Here is a 10,442-nt window from a genome sequence, read left to right on the forward strand (position 1 = left end):
TATTTGGAACAGAGTCTTGCTAGTTTTCTGAGCATCTCCCTAAGTTGCTAAGGCTGATCTCGACCCTGTGATCTCCCTGCCTCCGCCTCCCAAGTGCTGAGATTACACATGTGCACCACCATACCTAACTGGATGGCCTGGGTGCATCCTGCTGGCTAAAGGCAGTCGCCAGCTGGGTGTGGTGGTGCGCACCTGTAATACTGCTTCAGTGAGAGCCATCTTTGGAGATGAGCAGTTTATGATTCCTAAATTGCCAGGACTGCTCTTCTAAGTTCCAGAGCCCAACATCCTATGAGCATTGGACCTCTCTTCCTGGATGTCCCACCAGAGTTCTCAGGCTCCTTCACCTCCCAGCCTCTCTGTATTCTCAACTCTCTCCAGGTTATGTCTTAGCTTCACCTCCACAGTTAAAGCCAGTTTTTTTTTTTCTTTCTAATACTAGAGATTGAACTGAGAGGTGTTCTACCACCAAGCTCGCTCCTTCCTTCCTTCCTTCCTTCCTTCCTTCCTTCCTTCCTTCCTTCCTTCCTAACTTCCTTCCTTTCTTGCTTTATTTTTTTTTTTCAGTACTGGGGATGGAACCCAGGGGCATTCTACCTCCAAGCTACACTCCCAGCCCTATTTTTTTTATTCATTTTGAAACAGGGTCTCATTAACAGAGTTGCACAGGCCTCACTAAGTAGCTGAGGCTGGCCACGAACCTGTGATCCTCCTGTTTCAGCCTCCCAAATGCTGGGATTACAAGCGTGCGCTCCCCCCCCCTTCCCTTTAAATTTTGAGACGAGGTCTCACTAAGTCGCCCAGTCAAACATGGATCCTCCTACCTCATCCTCCTGAGCAGCTGGAATTATAAACCTGCGCCACCCCGCCCTGCAACAATCACCTTTGGCTCCTCCCTCTTCAGTCCTCACATTCCATTTCTAAAATATCTCTAGAACAACTTCTCTCCATCTGGCTGCTGATAGCCTAATGATGATCACGGCTAAGACTACTGAGTTCTTACTGTTTGTATACACACTTGGAGCACATTCCAGTTAGTCTTATCTCCATTTTGCAGATGAAGGGTCATTGGAAAACTTACCCAAAGTCTCACCCCATTCAGCCATGGGGAGAACTAAGCACCCTTCAGCTTGGTAGATACGCAGGCCTACCTCCACAGCCTTCCTGCCAAACCGGTGCCCTCTGACACTCAGTGCCGGCGCCGCTCCTCTCTCTTGGGCTTCTCCAGTAAGCTCCACCTGGCATTCCTGCTTCAGCCTGGCCTCATTGAATCTGTCCTCTGTGTTGCAGTCACAGGGATCTTTCTAGAGTGCAAAGTGCATCATGGACTTTGCTGCTTAAGTCTCTGTATGTGTAGGGGGCCAGGGAATGGGGATTTAACCCAGGATCATTCTATCTCCAAGCCACACCCCCAGTCTTTTTTTTTTTTTTTTGCCATACTGGGGATGGAAGCCAGGGGCATTCTACCTCCAAGCTCTACCCCTAGCCCTATTTTTTTTTTTTTTTTGGTGGTACTGGGGGTGGAACCCAGAGGCTTTCTACCTCGGGGCTATACTCCCAGACCTTTTTTATATTTTATTTGGAAACAGTGTCTCACTAAGTTGCTGGAAGCCTTACTGAGTAGCTGAGGCTGGCTTTGAACCCGTGCGATCCTCCTGTCTCAGCCTCCCAAGCGCAGGGATTACAAGCGTGCGCCACCACGCCCGGCTAGCCCCCAGCCCTATTTTTGATTCTTCATTTTGAAACAGGGTCTCACTGAGTTGAAAAGTGCCTCACTAAATAGCTGAGGCTGTCCGCAAACCGTGATTCTCCTGTCTCAGCCTCCTGAATGCTGGTATAATAAACCTGCACCACCACACCTGACTGACTGTCTTCTTTCTTTCTTTCTTTCTTTCTTTCTTTCTTTCTTTCTTTCTTTCTTTCTTTCTTCCTTTCACTAAGGATGAAACACAGGGGCATTCTACCTTTGGGATATACTCCTAGACCTATTTAATATTTTATTTAGAAACAGGGTCCCAGCCGGGCGTGGTGGCGCACGCTTGTAATCCCCGCGCTTGGGAGGTGGAGACAGGAGGATTGCGCAGGTTCGTAGCCAGCCACGCTGGTTTAAGAGACCCTGTTTCAAAAATATAAAATAGGTCTGGGAGTGTAGCCCATAGGTAGAAGGGCTTCCAGGAACCCCAGTACCACCAAAAAAAAAAAAAAAAAAAGAGAAAGAAACAGAGTCCCAATTAAGTAGCTGAGGCTGGTTTCAAACCTGCGCAATCCTACTGTCTCAGCCTTCCAAGTACTGGGATTACAAATGTGCACCACCACACCTGGTTTATTCTTATTTTTTTTTTTTTTTGGTGGTACTGGGGTTCCTGGAAACCCTTCTACCTCCGGGCTACACTCCCAGACCCATTTTCATATTTTTATTCAGAAACAGGGTGTCTTAAGCCAGCATAGCTGGCTTCGAACCTGTGTGATCCTCCTGTCTCCGTCTCCCAAGTGCGGGGATTACAAGTGTGCGCCACCACGCCCGGCTTTATTTTTTATTCTTGAAATATAAACATTTGTTTGACATAAATTTCCTGTATTCCTCCTATGTGCTATTCTTTATTTTGAAACAGGGTCCCAAGCCAGGCGTGGTAGCACACACTTGTAATCCCAGTATTTGGGAGGCTGAGATAGGAGGATCTCAGGTTTGCAGCCAGCCTCAGCTACTTAGTGAGGCCCTCTGCAACTTAGTGAGACCCTGTTTCAAAATAAGGAATAAAAATATATAGGGCTGGGAGTATAGCTAGGAGGTAGAATGCCCCTGGGTTCCATCCCCAGTACCACAAAAAAAAAAAAAAAAAAGAATGAAAAAGAAAGAAAGAAAGAAAAGAAAAGAAACAAACAGGGCCTCATTAAGTGGCTGAGATTGGCTATGAATCTGCAATCCTCCTGTCTCAGCCTCCCAAGTACTGGGATTACAAGTGTGGGCTACTGCACCAGGCTTAAATTTTAATTTTAAAATATGCTCTTACCTGCAGAGGGATTTGCTAAATTGCTGAGGCTGGCCTTGATCCTGTGATCTCCTTGTCTCAGCCTCCTAAATACTGGGATTATGGGTTAGTGCCACCATACCTGGCTCTGCTTAAGCTTTTTTTTTTTTTTTTTTTTTGGTGGTACTGGGGTTGGAACCCAGAGGCTTTCTACCTCCGGGCTGTACTCCCAGACCTCTTTTATATTTTATTTGGAAACAGGGTCTCACTAAGTTGCTGAAAGCCTCACTAAGTAGCTGAGGCTGGCTTCGAACCCCTGTGATCCTCCTGTCTCAGCCTCCCAAGCGCGGGGATTACAAGCATGCGCCACCACGCCTGGCTCTTAAGCTTTTTTTTTGAGGTACTAGGGATGGAACCTGTCTCAGCCTCCCACAAACTGGGATTACAGCTGTGGGCCACCATTTGGGCTTTCTATCAGATTCTTACCCAGCTCAGCCTCCCAAGTACTGGGATTAAAAGCACTCACCACCATGCATGGCTTATATACTTTTTTTGTGTGTGGTACTAGAAGTGGAACCCAGGGGCTTTTCTACCTCCGAGCTATACTCCCAGACCTATTTTATACTTAATTTGTAAACAGGGTCTCACTAAGTTGCTGAGAGCCTCACTCAGTAGCTGAGGCTAGCTTTGAAACTGCGATCCTTCTGTCTCAGCCTCCCAAGTGCTGGAATTGCAAGTGTGTGCCACCATGCCTGGTGCCTTTTTTATATTTTTTAAATATTTATTTATTCATTTATTTTGCGGTACTGGGGAAGGAACCCGGGGGATTCTACCTCTGAGCTACACCCCCAGCCCTGTTTTTTATTTATTTTGAAACAGGGTGTCACTGAGTTGCAAAGGGCCTAAGTAGCTGAGGCTTGTCAAGAACCGCATTCCTCCTGTTTCAGCCTCCTGAATGCTGGGATTACAAGCATGCACCCCATGCCTGGCTTATTTTTTTTAATTTTTAGTTTCATTTTTTATTGATGAAACTAGGATGGAACCTAGTTTTTTTAGGATGGAACCTACGAACATTCTACTCCCCACCCCCAGATACACCCACAGCCCTATTTGTTTGTTTGTTTGTTTATTTATTTTTGTAGTACTGGGGATGGAACCCAGGGCATTCTATCTCCGAACTACATGTCCAAACCCTATTTTTTTCCCCCAGTACCAGGGATGGAATCCCAGGGTCATTGTACCTCTAAGCTACAACCCAGTCCTACTTTTTAGTCATGTATTTATTTATTCATTTATTTATTGCGGTACTAGGGATGGAACTCAGAGGCATTCTACCTCCGCGCTACACTTCCACCCCTATGTATTTTAGTCTTTTTTAATTTTTGAGACAGTGTCTCACTGAATTGCAAAGAGCCTAGCTAAGTAGCTGAGGCTGTCCATGAACGGTGATCCTCTGGTCTCCACCTCGTGAATGCTGGGATTACAAGTGTGCACCACCACTTCCGGCCCCAGCTGTATTTATTTATTTATTTATTTATTTATTTATTTATTTATTTTTATTTATTTATTTTTTTTGGGTGGTACTGGGCCCAGAGTCTTCTACCTCCGGGCTATCCTCCCAGACCTATTTTATATTTTATTTGGAAACAGGGTCTCACTAAGCTGCTGAGAGCCTAAGTAGCCGAGGCTGGCTTTAAACCTATGCGATCCTCCTGTCTCAGCCTCCCAAGCGCAGGGATTACAAGCGTGCGCCACCACGCCCGGTTATTTATTTATTTGGTGGTACTGGGGTTCCTGGAAACCCTTCTACCTACAGTTACACTCCCAGACCTATTTTATATTTTTATTTGGAAACAGGGTCTCTTAAACCAGGGAGGCTGGCTTCGAACCTGCGCGATCCTCCTGTCTCCACCTCCCAAGCGCGGGGATTACAAGCGTGTGCCACCACGCCCGGCTGACCGATTATATTTTATTCTTTATTTTGAAACAGAGTCTCACTGACTTGCAAAGGGCCTCACTACTTAGCTGAGGCTGTCTGCAAACTGCCATCCTCCTGTCTTGGCCTTCCAAATGCTGGGATTACAAGCATGAGCCACCATGCCCAGCCTATTGTATTAAATGAGTTATTACAGAGCCTGGCATATGATGTTAATAATAAATATCAGACCTATAATTACTCTTTTGACCCAATTTTTTGTCTGTCCTTCAAAGTTCTAGCTCTAATCACATCAAAATGCTTTTCTTCTAGTATGCCAGGATTCTTCTTGTTTTTCACATACTTGCCTGGGACCCTTTCCCTCCCTTCCTGCTCTGGCCAATTCTTATTTATCCATCAGGCCTCACTTAGAAAATGTCCTCGCTCTAGCCGGGCATGGTGGCACACGTTTGTAATCCCAGCATTTGGGAGGCTGAGACCGGAGGATCGCAGTTCGCAGATAGCCTCAGCTACTTAGTGAGGCCCTTTGCAACTCAGTGAGACCCGGTTTCAAAATAAAGAATAAAAAATAGGGCAGGGGGTGTAACTTGGAGGTCGAATGCCCCTGGGTTCCATCCCCAGACCTGAAAAAAAATAAATAAAAATAAAAAAGAAAATGGCCTCACTTAAAGCTGGGCATGGTGGCACACGCTTGTAATCCCAGGACTAAGGAGGCCGAGGAAGGAAGATCACTGGTTTGAGGACAGCCTCAGTAATTAGTGAGACTCTTATTCAACCTAGCAAGACCCTGTTTCAAAATAAAAAAAATAGGGTTGGAAGCATAGCTCACAGGTAGAATGCCCCTGGGCTCAATCCTCAGTACCATAAGGAAAAAGAAAAAGAAAAAGAAAATGGCTTTACTTAGCTACTTTCTTCATGGAGCCTATAGCTCTCTCCCCAAGAGAGGTGTTCCCATATTCATGATGTGTGTTGTTTTTATAGCGTGAGGTTCCAAAGCTCACGCTATAAGTGGGGGGCTTATAGTCGTTACAGTGGGCAGAGAATGCCCTCTGGAGAGGGCATGTTTGAACTAAGCCTTGAAAAATGAAGAGGCAGAAGAATGCCAGTACAAGGGCCTTGAGGTGGGCACCATCTCAGAATAGGGAGATGGTAGAGGTGACAGGTAGGACATGAGGTTGAAGAGCTGGGAGGCTCTAGTAAGGGCTTTAGACCCAATCTCCATCTTCAGTCATGCCCGAGTAGGTACCCGAGCATCTTTACTCATCCTTCAAGGCCCAGTTCCAAAACATTTATGAAACCTTCTCTCATTCATTAGCGACAATTAGCCACTCCCTTGTCTGACGTCTCACAGCATATATGTCCCCATGGCACTATCACATGGTGACTTGTATGCCAGCTAGCTGTTTACCAGTCAGTCTGCCCACCAACATGGTGAGTTCTTGAAGGTAGAGGCTCCGTCTTAGTCATCTCTGTACCATTCTCCTGGTGCCTAGCCCAGTGTCTGGCCCACATCAGCTACACCATGTGACACAGACCTGACTAGTGGGTGGGGTTCAACAGTCTTCATGGTGCAACAGAAGGAAAACAAAAATCATAACAACTTATGGCTTATCGTGTGTTTTCCCATTCATTACCTTATCTGAGCCTTCCAAAAACCCTAAGAGACAGAAAGGAGAGGAATTATAGATCTATTTTATAGCTAAAGCGGCTGAAACCTTGTAAGTGGTGAGGACTAAGTCCAAATCCTGCTTCTTACTTTGGTTTCAGCGCTGAGAATGGAGTTGATTCAAAGAACATTTTGAGGATATAAATCAATGGGGTTGGCTGCAGCCAAACTGCTTTTGTGGGTGGACTGGGAAGAGATCCTTGGTTGCCACGGAGTTAGCAGCTCTTGCCAGTAGGGCACAGGATTCCTGTCCCTCCCCCAAACAACTAAAGGAGCTCGCAGCACCATCCCTCAGCCCTGGAACCTAGGAACCCTTGGCTCAGGAAAGGATGTTCAGGTGGGAAGGCGAAGATGATGTAAAGGATGACTTGTTGGCAGGGTCCTGCCTCTCCGTTACTATGACAACCAGAGCTTGCCTACAGGGCCTTTGCAAGGTTGGCTGAGGCGTGCTCTCTGTTAACTCCAGATTAGGGAAGGACATTTATAGGGGAGGAAGTGTGTGTGTGTGTGTGTGTGTGTGTGTGTGTGTGTGTGTGTCCGCGCGCGCGCAATGAAGTCAAGATGAAAAAAGAAGTCTATTCAAGAAACACTTTTTAGTTCATTGGTTCACCTCGGCAACGTTAGAATCCTGCGTAATTTGAATAGTCCTCCCCACGCCCAGGCTTCACTTCCTCAATTAAATCAGAATCCCTGGGGTGGGAACCCTGCGATTAATCACTCGTTATTTAAAGTTCCCCAGGTGGTTTCAACTGCAGCCAAAGACGTAAAGCCTGCTTTCGGCGCGGAAAGCGCAGGGCCTCCGACCTTCCCAAGATGGCGGCGGAGCCAGCCGCTTCCGCCGGCCCGGCGCCGGCCGGGGGGCGGGCCTTCGCACCGCGCATGCGCTTCCGGCTCTCCGCGCCTGGCCCCGCCCCTTCCCCCCGCCTCCATTTTGTTCGCGGACGCTGGGGACGGTGGGAGCAGATCCATTTCCGGGTTGGCAAAAGGGGCGGCGGCGGCGAGAAGGAGAGCTTGCAGGGGGGGCGAGCGGAACGAGACGAAACCGGAGCGGAGGTGGCGGAGGACTCGCTCCCGGAGCAGCTGCGGCCAGGTCGGGAGGAAGCGGGGGCGGCGGGGTCGGTCGCCGAGGTGACCCGGGGGCCTGAGTGGGAGGGAGAGCCGGGGGAGGGGGCCTGGGCGGGGCTTGGGGAGCGGGGTCTCGGGGGAGGGGCCCGGCGGGAGAGGGGCTCCGGGGGCGGGGCCGGGGCGGGGGCGCCAGGCAGGGGGCGTGGGGAGCCCGAGTGCCCTAGGATCGCGTCCTGCTCTGGGGCCGGGAGGGCGCGGACAGTGGAGACGGGGATGAAGGATTCTGAGAGACAGGAAGTAGGGGATTCTGAAGGGCTGGGTAAGGTGAGTAAGACCGCAACTCACCGGGAGGAACGAGGTTACCGGACGCAAAAATGGGCAGATGGGAAGGGAGGACCTGTTGGGAACAGGTAATTAGCAGGATGCTCTGGGTGAGGAGGCCAGTATGACATTATGGGGATTGATTCAGATGAAAACTAATGGATGGGAGGATGACTCGGGAAACTGCTTACGTTGGCCGAGGTAAAAGGTTGGACTAAGGAACGTTGAGATGCGCGTAGGGAGCGCTTGGAGTTGAGGGTTCTTGTTGGAGTGAAGTGAGGGAATGTGGAAATCTTAAAGTGCTAAATGTAGGCATTATGTGTGATTGAGTTACCGATCAGAAAGGAAATTTCTGAAAGGATAGCGTTAAAGTGAAAAGTTGGAAGAAGCGGTGTGTACTGGAATGTGCGTGAGTGAGTGAGTGAGTGTGTGTGTGTGTGTGTGTGTGTGTGTGTGTTCTACCTCTGAGCTGCACCTTAGACCTATTTTTTTGTTTGTTTTTAATTTGGAAAAAGGATCGCACTAAGTTGAGAACCTCAACCTCACTAGGTTACTGAGGCTGGCTTTCAACCAGTGGTCCTCTTGTCTCAGCCTCCCAAGCACTGGGGTTACAAGCATGTACCAACACGCCAAGCCCAATTTTATTTATTTTTGATACTGGGGATTGAACTAAGGGACATTCTACCTCTGAGCTACATCCTCAATGCAGTTTTATTTTTTATTTTGAAACAGGGTCTCACTAAGTTGCAGAGGGTCTCACTAAGTTGCTGAGGCTGGCTTTGAATCTATGGTTCTCCATTCTCAGCCTTACAGGTTCTGGTATTACAAGCGTGTGCCACCATGCCCAGCTTTGGATTTTTCTAGTACTGGGGATTGAAACCAGGGGCATTCTACCTCCAATCTATAACCCCAACCCTATTTTATTCTTTTATTTTGAAACAGGTTCTCACTAAGTTGCAGAGGGCCTCACTAAGTAGCTGAGGCTGGCCGCAAAATGTTCTATCTTCCTGTCAAAGCCTCTCAAATACTGGGATTACAAGCATACACTACCAGGCTAGACAGGGAATTCATATATTTATTTATTTATTTATTTATTTATTTATTTATTGGTACTGGGGTTGGAACCCAGGGGCTTTCTACCTCCGGGCTATATTCCCAGTCCTATTTTATATTTTATTTGGAAACGGTCTAAGTTGCTGAGAGCCTCACTAAGTAGCTGAGGCTGGCTTCGAACCTGTGTGATCCTCCTGTCTCAGCCTCCCAAGCGCGGGGATTACAAGTGTGCACCACCACGCCCGGCTGGGAATTCATATTTTTAAAGGAACTTGAATAATACTGCTTTGGGTGCTCCCCGGTCCATCTTTTTCTCATGCTATTATTTTTGCCTTGCACTTTTTTTTTTTTTTTTTTTTTACTACTGGGAGGTGAACCCAGGGATATTTTACTTCTGAGTATCCCCAACTCTATTTTATTTATTTATTTATTTATTTATTTATTTATTTATTTATTTATTTATTTATTGTACTGGGGATGGAACTCAGAATCATTCTACCTCCGAGCTACACCCCCAGCCCTATTTTTTAGTCTTTATTTTTGAAACAGGGTCTCACTGAATTGTAAAGGGCCTCACTAAGTAGTAGTTAAGGCAGTCCGCAAACCCAGATCCTTCTGTTTCAGCCTCCCAAATGCTGGGATTATAAACATGTATTTTATTATTTTTTTAATTTTAAATTTTTTTTTTTTTTTTTTTTTTTTTTGGTGGTACTGGGGGTGGAACCCAGGGGCTTTCTACCTCTGGGCTATACTCCCAGACCTATTTTATATTTTATTTGGAAACAGGGTCTCACTAAATTGCTGAGAGCCTCACTAAGTAGCTGAGGCTGGCTTCGAACCTGTGCGATCCTCCTGTCTCAGTCTCCCAAGCATGGGGATTACGAGCGTGTGCCACCATGCTTTTTTTTTTCTTTTCTTTTCAGTACTGGGGATGGAGCCCAGGGGTATTCTACCTCTGAGCTACACCCCCAGTCCTATTTTTTTAAAATTCTTTAGTTTGAAACAGGGTCTCACTGAGTTGCAAAGGGCCTCACTAAGTAGCTGAGGCTGTCTGTGAACCCGGATCCTCCGGTCTCAGCCTCCCAAATGTTGGGATTACAAGCGTGTACCTCCACACCTGCTGTCTATTTTTAAAAATTTATTTTATTTTATTTTTTGCGGGATGGGACCCAGGGACATTTGACCTCCGAGCTACACCCCTGCCCTATTTTTTATTCTTTATTTTTTATTTTTATTATTTTTGGTGGTACTGGGGTTCCTGGAAACCCTTCTACCTCCGGGGTACACTCCCAGACTTATTCTTATATTTTTATTTGGAAACAGGGTCTCTTAAGCCAGCAAGACTGGCTTTGAATCTGCGGGATCCTCTTGTCTCTGCCTCTCAAGCGGAGCACCACCACGCCTGGCCTTTTATTCTTTATTTTGAAATAGG

The sequence above is a fragment of the Muscardinus avellanarius genome, assembly GCF_963383645.1.
Source record: "Muscardinus avellanarius genome assembly, chromosome: 16".
NCBI lineage: Eukaryota > Metazoa > Chordata > Mammalia > Rodentia > Gliridae > Muscardinus > Muscardinus avellanarius.